Source organism: Bos indicus x Bos taurus, chromosome 1, assembly GCF_003369695.1.
Source record: "Bos indicus x Bos taurus breed Angus x Brahman F1 hybrid chromosome 1, Bos_hybrid_MaternalHap_v2.0, whole genome shotgun sequence".
Lineage (NCBI taxonomy): Eukaryota > Metazoa > Chordata > Mammalia > Artiodactyla > Bovidae > Bos > Bos indicus x Bos taurus.
In genome coordinates this window covers 45,435,636-45,445,742 of record NC_040076.1, presented here as the reverse complement: position 1 = coordinate 45,445,742, position 10,107 = coordinate 45,435,636, and the positions used below count along the sequence as shown (strand labels likewise).

At 39.0% G+C, this 10,107-nt stretch overlaps 1 pseudogene; it reads right to left on the bottom strand.

The window, feature by feature from the left end:
* Window positions 1-1,545: 1,545 nt before the first annotated feature.
* Window positions 1,546-8,437, bottom strand: LOC113897654 (annotated as a pseudogene).
* Between the last annotated feature and the right edge of the window lie 1,670 nt (window positions 8,438-10,107).

The following is a 10,107-nucleotide window of genomic DNA, read 5'->3' as shown; positions in this document are numbered from 1 at the left end:
GGTACCATGTGCAGCGATTTTGGAGTCTAAGAAAATAAAGTCTGTCACGGCTTCCATTTTTTCCCATCTATTTGCCATGAAATCATGGGACAGGATGCCATGACCTTAGTTTTTTGAATGCTGAATTTCAAGCCAGCCTTTTCACTCTCCTCTTTCACCCTAATCAAGAGGCTCTTTAGTTCCTCCCCTCTTTCACCCTAATCAAGAGGCTCTTTAGTTCCTCCTCACTTTCTGCCATTAGGATGGTGTCATCTTCTTATGTGAGGTTATTGATATTTCTCTTGGCAATCTTGATTCCAGCTTGTGATCCGTTCAGCTCAGCATTTCACATGATGCACCCTGAATATAAGTTAAATAACCAGGGTGACAATACAGCCTTGTACTCCTTTCCCAATTTTTAACCAGTCAGTTGTCCCATGTCCAGTTCTACGTGTTGATTCTAGGCTCACATGTAAGTTTCTCAGGAGACTGGTTAGGTTGTCTGGTATTCCCATCTCTTTAAGAATTTTCCAGTTTGTTGTGATTCACACAGTCAAAGGATTTAGCATAGTAAATGAAGCAGAACCTTTTTCTGGAACTCCTTTGCTTACTGCATGATCCAGTCAGTGTTGGCAATTTGATCTCTGGTTCCTCTGAGTTTTCTAAACCCAGTTTGTACATCTGGAAGTTCTTGGTTCACATATTGCTGAAGCCTGGCTTGAAGGATTTTGAGCATAACCTTGCTAGCAAATACATGCTACAGGTGAAAAAACCTTGAAAACACTTTGAAGCCAGACACAAAGCCCAACAGAAAACAAGAAACAAACACAAAAAAAGGAAAAGAGGGGAAGAGAAAAGAAAAAAAAGAGCAAAGAGGGAACAAATCCATTAGAATCACCTCAAATCAGCTAATAGAGATTTAATTGGCTTTGCCCGTCTGCTTCATTTCTGCCATAGGAGAGGGGTTAGAAAATTTGTCTGAGCAGAGAACTGTTTGCACCTGCAGCAAGCACTGTGTGCCTCTCATAGGTTGGGTCAGTGGCATCTGCTGAAGACATGAACCAGAAACAAATTTCAGTAAACAGACTGAAACTGGTGTGGTAATACCTGATGTTGGAACATTGCTTTAAAAAAAAGATCCAACAGGCTATCTTTATTAATTTTTTTTCTTTTTTTTTAGCAAGAAGGAGTCCAAGGAATTAGACTTAATCAAATACATGGTTGGCTCTTGGACAATGTGGGGGTAGGGGTGTGGACCCTCTACTCAGTCAAAAACATAAGTTATAGTGAGCCCTTCGTAGTTCCTTTGTATATGTGGTTCCTCCATATATGTGATTGCATATCTACAAGTTCAATCAACTACAGAATGTGTAGAACTGTACTATTTACTGTTGAAATAATCCATATATAAGTGGACCTGCACAGTTCAAACCCTTGTTGTTCAAGTGTCAACTGTACTAGCTTCTCAGCTATAAAAACACTTGCAGCAAAAACCAATTTTCTTTATGTGAGGTTGGTAGCATTTCCTAATTATTGGAATTCCTTGTCCCATGAATAAATAATGGCAAGTGTCATGAGGCCACCTAAATTAAAATATATATATATATATTTTTTTTTATTTTGGTAACATATAGCAAGAAATTTACATTTTAGCCATTTTAAGTGTTCTAATCAGTGGCATTAAATTAATTCACATTGTTGTGTATGAGGCTCCTTTTTGAAATGTATCATTTACTTGGTCATTTTTTCCTTCAAAATATAAAAATGACACTCAAAATCTCTGCACATCCAGTTAAGTGAGGTCAGTATTCTTACTCACTTGAGAGAACTCAGACATCAGTAAGATAATGCTGAATTACCTCATCTACTACTTCTTAGGTAGGTAAAGTCCAGATTAGCAAATTTTGGATGAAAAAAAGATTTCAAGTTCCAAGAATCTGTCATAACCAACATCAATGGAAAATTCTTTCTTTGAGATTGGCTTGATTCCAGTATACTTTGGCCTCTCTGTGTCATACTTGTTAAATTCTTTTACTAAATCTGGGCAAATATAACTATACTCCTTTACTTCCATAGCTGTTTCCAGGGATTGCCCTAGAGGAATTCCTACTTCTTGGCCTCTTAGCAATTGCTAAATGAAATACAGTACAGCTTACCTTGTGATTGGAATGTGCTTCAGCTGCCAATCACATGTCCTATAGCCATAGAAAAGACAGGAATGACTCCACCTTAATACCAGCCACTGTCAGTTTTCCTACTTGTTTTGATGCTCAGGATGTTGTTAATGCAAGCATAGCCTGCATGGCTTTATATGAGCCATGAAATACTCAAACAGTATTTCAGTAGTATATTTTATTTTCAGGAGCATTAAGTAGAGATTTAATCAGAAAAAAGTAATGACCTTCAAGTTGTACTTTAAGTATTGAGGCAATATTTTGCCCATAAACTTTTCCATTAGGTAACAGTCTTAAACTATACCATGGTGGATAGGCCACTTTATGAAGCATGTGGCTTTTTCTTTTACTTCATTCTTTTTCATCTCTAATTTTGTTTATTTAGGCTCTCTTTTTTTCTTAGTAAGTCTGGCTGAAGGCTTATCAATACTGTTTATATTTTCATAAAACCAATTCTTAGTTTCACTGATCTTTTTATTGTGTGTATTTTTGGAACTTTATTTTATTGATTTCTGCTCTGGACTATATTGTTTTCCTCCTTCTGTTAAGTTTGGGCCTTTTCTAAATCTGTCAGATGGAAAGTTAGGTTGTTTATTTTAGATTTTTCTTGTTTCTTGTGGTAGGCCTATATTGCTATAAACTTTCTTCTTAGAACTGCTTTTGCATACCAGACCACCTGACCTGCCTCTTGAGAAATCTGTATGCAGGTCAGGAAGCAACAGTTAGAACTGGACATGGAACAACAGACTGGTTTCAAATAGGAAAAGGAGTACGTCAAGGCTGTATATTATCACCCTGCTTATTTAACTTATATGCAGAGTACATCATAAGAAACGCTGGACTGGAAGAAACACAAGCTGGAATCAAGATTGCCAGGAGAAATATCAATAAACTCAGATATGCAGATGACACCACCCTTATGACAGAAAGTGAAGAGCAACTAAAAAGCCTCTTGATGAAAGTGAAAGTGGAGAGTGAAAAAGTTGGCTTAAAGCTCAACATTAGGAAAACGAAGATCATGGCATCCAGTCCCATCACTTCATGGGAAATAGATGAGGAAACAGTGGAAACAGTGTCAAACTTTATCTTTCTGGGCTCCAAAATCACTGCAGATGGTGACTGCAGCCATGAAATTAAAAGATGTTTACTCCTTGGAAGGAAAGTTATGACCAATCTAGATAACATATTCAAAAGCAGAGACATTACTTTGCCAACAAAGATTCATCTAGTCAAGGCTATGGTTTTTCCTGTGGTCATGTATGGATGTGAGAGTTGGACTATGAAGAAGGCTGAGCACTGAAGAATTGCTGCTTTTTTTTTTTTAATTTTATTTTATTTTTAAACTTTACAAATTGTATTAGTTTTGCCAAATATCAAAATGAATCCGCCACAGGTATACATGTGTTCCCCATCCTGAACCCTCCTCCCTCCTCCCTCCCCATACCATCCCTCTGGGTCGTCCCAGTGCACCAGCCCCAAGCATCCAGTATCGTGCATTGAACCTGGACTGGCATCTCGTTTCATACATGATATTTTACATGTTTCAATGCCGTTCTCCCAAATCGTCCCACCCTCTCCCTCTCCCACAGAGTCCATAAGACTGTTCCATACATCAGTGTCTCTTTTGCTGTCTCGTACACAGGGTTATTGTTATCATCTTTCTAAATTCCATATATATGCATTAGTATACTGTATTGGTGTTTTTCCTTCTGGCTTACTTCACTCTGTATAATAGACTCCAGTTTCATCCACCTCATTAGAACTGATTCAAATGAATTCTTTTTAATGGCTGAGTAATACTCCATTGTGTATATGTACCACAGCTTTCTTATCCATTCATCTGCTGATGGACATCTAGGTTGCTTCCATGTCCTGGCTATTATAAACAGTGCTGTGATGAACATTGGGGTACACGTGTCTCTTTCCCTTCTGGTTTCCTCAGTGTGTATGCCCAGCAGTGGGATTGCTGGATCATAAGGCAGTTCTATTTCCAGTTTTTTAAGGAATCTCCACACTGTTCTCCATAGTGGCTGTACTAGTTTGCATTCCCACCAACAATGTAAGAGGGTTCCCTTTTCTCCACACCCTCTCCAGCATTTATTATTTGTAGACTTTTGGATCGCAGCCAAAGAATTGCTGCTTTTGAACTGTGGTATTGGAGAAGACTCTTGAGAGTCCCTTGGACTGCAAGGAGATCCAACCAGTGCATTCTGAAGGAGATCAGCCCTTGGATTTCTTTGGAAGAAATGATGCTGAAGCTGAAACTCAGTACTTTGGCCACCTCATGTGAAGAGTTGACTCATTGGAAAAGACTCTGATGCTGGGAGGGATTGGGGGCAGGGGGAGAAGGGGACGACAGAGGATGAGATGGCTGGATGGCATCACTGACTCGATGGACGTGAGTCTGGGTGAACTCCGGGAGTTGATGATGGACAGGGAGGCCTGGCATGCTGTGATTCATGGGGTCGCAAAGAGTTGGACACGACTGACTGACTGAACTGAACTGATAGATTTTGAAAAGTTTAACTTCTGTTTTCATTCATCTCAAGGTATTTTTTGATTTCTTCTTTCATTTATTTGTTGATTCATTTTATTCGTAATATGTTGTTTAATCTCTACATGTTTGTGTTTTTTTCCATTTTTTCCCATTTTTCTTGATTTCTAGTTTCATACTGTTGTGGCTGGAAATGATATTTAATATAATTTCAATTTTTTAAACTTACTGAGACTTGTTTTGTGGCCACCATGTTATCTATCCTGGAGAAAATTCCATGTGCACTTGAAAAAAGTGTGTATTCTGGGTTTTTGTTTGTTCAATGGCTTGTTCTACATGCATGCTCAGTTACTTTAGTCATGTCTGACTCTCTGTGATGCTATGGATTGTAGCCCTCCAGGCTCCTCTGTCTTGTGGGATTCTCCAGGCAAGAATACTGGAGTGGGCTGCCACGTTCTCCTCCTGGGGATCTTCCCAACCCAAGGATCAAACCCACATCTCTTATGTCTCCTGCATTGGCAGGCAGGTTCTTGACCACTAGTGACACTTGGGAAGCTTCAGGTATCTATTAAGTCTATGTGGTGTAATGTGGAATTTAAGGCCACTACTTCCTTATTAATATTCTGTTTAGATGGCCTGTCCATTGATCTAAGTGGTGTATTCAAGTATCCTACTATTATTGTATTACTATCAAATTCTTCCATTATGTCTGCTAATATTTGCTTTACATATTTAGATGCTCTGATATTAAAGGGGTGAGACCTGGTAGACAGAGTACCTAAAGAACTATGGACTGAAATTTGTAATATTGTATGAGAGGCAGTGACCAAAACTATCCTAAAGAAAAAGAAATGCAAGAAGGCAAAGTGGTTGTCTGAGGAGGCTTTACAAATAGCTGAAAAAATAAAGAGAAGCAGAAGATGTGAGAAGAAGGGAAAGATACACCCAACTGCATGCAGAGTTCCAGAGAAAAGCAAGGAGAGATGAGAAGGCCTTCTTAAATGAACAATGCAAAGAAATAGAGGAAAACAATAAAATGGGAAAGACTAGAGATCTCTTTAAGAAAATTGGAGATATCAAGGGAAAATTTCATATAAGGATGGGCACCATAAAAGACAGAAAGAGTAAGGACCTAACAGAAGCAGAAGAGATTAGGAAGAGGTGGCAAGAATACACAGAAGAACTATACAAAAAGGGTCTTGATGACCTGGGTAACCATGATGGTGTGGTCACTCATCTAGAGCCAGATATCCTGGAATGTGGAATCAAGTGGGCCTTAGGAAGCATCACTGTGAACAAAGCTAGTGGAAGTGATGAAATTCCAGCTGAGCTATTTCAAATCCTAAAAGATGATGCTGTTAAAGTGCTGCACTCAATATGCCAGCAAATTTGGAAAACTCAGCAGTGGCCACAGGACTGGAAAAGGTCAGTTTTCATTCCAATCTCAAAGAAGGACAATGCCATAGAATGTTCAAACTGCTGTACAGTTGCACTCATTTCACATGCTAGCCAAGATTATGCTCAAAATCCTTCAAGTTAGGCTTCAGCAGTACATGAGCTGAGAACTTCTAGATATACAAACTGGGTTTAGAAAAGGCAGAGGAACCACAGATCAAATGCCAACATTTTTTGAATCATGGAGAAAACAAAGGAGTTCCAAAAAAACATCTACTTCTACTTCATTGACTATGCTAAAGCCTTTGTGTGGATCACAGCAAACTGGAAAATTCTGAAAGAGGTAGGAATACCAGACCACCTGACCTGCCTCTTGAGAAACCTATATGTAGGTCAGGAAGCAACAGTTAGAACTGGACACAGAACAACAGACTGGTTCCAAATAGGAAAAGGAGGAAAAGGACAATATACATCAAGGCTGTATATTGTCAGCCTGCTTATTTAACTTCTATTCAGAGTATGTCATGTGAAATACTGGGCTCAGTGAATCACAAGCTGGAATCAAGATTGCCAGAAGAAATATCAATAACCTCAGATATGCAGATGATACCACTCTAATGGTGGAGAGTGAAGAATGACTAAGGATCTTCTTGATGAGGGTAAAAGAGGAGAGTGAAAAAGCTGGCTTAAAAACTCAACAGTAAAAAAACTAATGGCATTTGATCCTATCTTACCATGGCAAATAGAAAGGGAAAGAGTGGAAGAAGTGATGAAGTGGAAGAAGATGTTTTCCTGGGCTCCAAAATTACTAAGGACAGTGACTGTAGCCATGAAATTAAAAGACCCTTGCTCCTTGGCAGGAAAGCTATGACAAACCTAGACAGTGACATCACTTTGCTGAGACATCAATTTGGTGACAAAGGTCCATATAGTCAAAGCTATGGTTTTTCTAGTAGTCATGTGCAATGTGAGAGCTGAACCATAAAGAAGACTGAGGGTCTAAGAATTATGCTTTTGAATGTGGTGCTGGAGAAGGCTCTTGACTTGGACTGAAGATTCCTTGGACTGCAAGGATATAAAACCAGTCAATCCTAAAGAAAATCAACCTTGAATATTCATCGGAAGGACTGATGCTGAAGCTCCAACACTTTTGCCGCCTGATGTCAAGAGCCAACTCATTGGAATTGAAGGCAGAAGGAGAAGGGGTTGCCAGAGGATGAGATGATTAGATAGCATCATTGACTCAATAGACATGAATTTGAGCAAACTCTGGAAGATAGTTGAGGACAGAGGACATGGGGTACATGTGCTACAGTCCATGGGGTAGCAAAGAGTTGGACATGACTTAGGGACTAAACAGCAACAACAGAAAATTAAATGCATATGTATTTATAAATGCTATATTCTTTTCTTGTATTGAGCCCTTAATCATTATATAATTCTCATGTTTGTCTTTTGTACAGAATTATTTTTCTGATTAAATACTGCTAAACCAGCTGTCTTTTCACTTCCATTTGCATGGGTGTTTTTTTTTTTTTCCTATCCCTTTACTTTCAGTCTTCTGTTCTTCCTTAATGAGTTGGTGTCTTAATTCCTTGTTCCTCCCAGTTAAAGCTAGTTCTCATAGCCTTCATTCACACTAAGTGAAAATAATGTCAATACTTTACGGTATTGGAAGACCAAGAGTATTTGTATTTTCTAAATTGAAGGTATTTGTATTGCAAGTGAATAATTATTTTCACAATGAGAAAAGATTTTTCAAAAATAAATAGTTTTTGTTTTGAAATTTTTGTCGACATTCAAAGTTTTGAGAAATATTATGCAGTGATTTGATATACGTTAGAACTTTAGAGGGAAAATAGAACTCTTGGGAGAAAAGAGAAGCTGTCTATTGGTTTACACAGAATGGCATCTAACATTCTTCTTTCCTCTTTTTGTTTTTAGTGGCAAAAAGTGATTCCTTTTTCATTATGGGTCTGAAGGATTTGTTGTGTGTTGCTAAGTCTTCCCCTTGCTCATAAAGGAGTTATACTAATAGTAACCATAGCCTCATAGTATTAGTGTTTGATTTGATTCTGGGGAGAATCAACCAGGTCCCTTTCCACAATCAAACATCAAGCAATAGCATTTGAAGTAGTTGCCCATCTGTGAGTAAAACTGGCCATAAATTCCATCTGTTCCATAGACCACCCACCCAGATAACTCTGGTGGGGCACTTACATACACAAGGAACCACCACCAGGAGACATGCGCTCAGAACTAGGGAGCGCAGGGTCATCAGCTGCTGGCAGGCTTTGACAAAAGCATCAGCTGTCGTTTCCCAACTGTGAGGGTTTGCTTTGTGTCCAGAGCCCACATCAAACACATTGCTGCAATGGAGCAGATTGTCTGCCATAGCGTTTCACTGAAATGTTTTGTTGCACTTCTCTGATGTGAATATAAATAGAGTGAAAATCCTGCTTTTCTTGTTTCCAAGATTGATATGTAAAGATTATAAAGGACAGGTGTGATCATAACAGCAGCTCTTAAAAAAATATAAAAAATAACTATAGCTTAAACCAAATAATTTTCTTCCCTTGAGTAAACTGCCTAGCATTGTAAGTTTCTGAAAAGCCTGTATCACAAGAACACCAGAAATACCTGAACGCAGATGAATCCTGCCACCAAGCATGTTGAGACATATACATCGTTATATGACAGGGACACATATAAAACTGATGTTGGAATTTGGTCTTAAGTTAGTTGTTTGTTTTCTTATTTATTCCTCTGTTATTTATTAATGAGACAGAGTATCTTAATTCTTTCTTCTTCCCAGTTAAAGTTAATTCTTTCTTCTATTATTTTAAATTGGAAATTGTGACACTTCCTGTTTTCCTTTCAAATGGGAAAATTGGTGAAAATATTTAGTAAACTGTGATGTGTTGTTATTTTTTAAACTTCCATGATTTATAAGGTTTTTAAAATTGTATTTGGCACTATTTACAGAAAGGATTTTTTCAGTGCTTATTGACTATGTTTCTGGTAGTATTTCATCCAGAAGATGTCCCTGTCCAGGGCATATGTCTATAAGAAGCAAATTATTCCTTCTGCTTGCATTGCTGCATGCTTTGAAGAACGAGCTCTATAGCTATCAGCAGAAGTTAGAGCTCGATCTGTGATTCAAATAATGCCAAAGGCACTTCTGCTTAGATAATTATATGAAGCCAGATGGGATTAATTAGGGGCACTATATACTCAAAACCGAAGCACCAGTTTTGGCTCCATCCCTCTGGCTCCCTGGCGCCACTATTAATCTCAGAATCTTAGGTAGTGATAGTAGAGTCCAGACTCACCACCATCAGAGAGGTTTGAAGAGAGTCTGCAGAGCCTTGGTTTCTCCCTGCTACTGTTTTTTAACCCACATTTGCAAAGGAGTTGGCTCAGTGGAGGAACAGAGCAGGGGGAAGTCCTGTCCTGAAGGTTGGCAATATGAAGGGGCCGATTTTTTCTGCATGGTGATCAGCTTGGGGTGGCAGCTGCTTCTACAACCAGTCGTGAAGCTTTGAGAGTTTTGCCCAGGTTTTCCCCCCAGATTTGTGGGAGACCTAGTCCTCTGATTCAGCCTCAGGTCCTGAGAGGTGGGACCTGTATGGAATGGGCTGAAGCCAAACCAGGAATCTGAGGCAAGAAGAAATTTATGTTCTTGTTAAAGTCAAGGTTGACCTGGGATGCAAAGAAATGTCTGAATCCTGCAGTCCAAGCAGCGAGATGATGTAAAAGTTAACATCAGAGAATGGGAAAGATGGAATAAGCTAAGCAGACCCCAGAAAGCCCTTCTGAAGCAATAATGCATCCCTCCTTTCAGTGCCTTTTGGCCTGAAAGGTGACTGATGTGAAAGCAGTGTTCCTTTTCCCTTAGGTTTTCATTGCCTCTAGCTCCCTACATCTGGATCGTTGGATCTGGGACCTTGTTGAGCTATGTGAGGACTTAGAAACCCCATCTTTTCTTTTTCACTCTCACCAGGTGATACCTGATGCACCTGTCTGGGGAGTTCTCCTTACATAAAGGTCTGAAATTAAAAGACA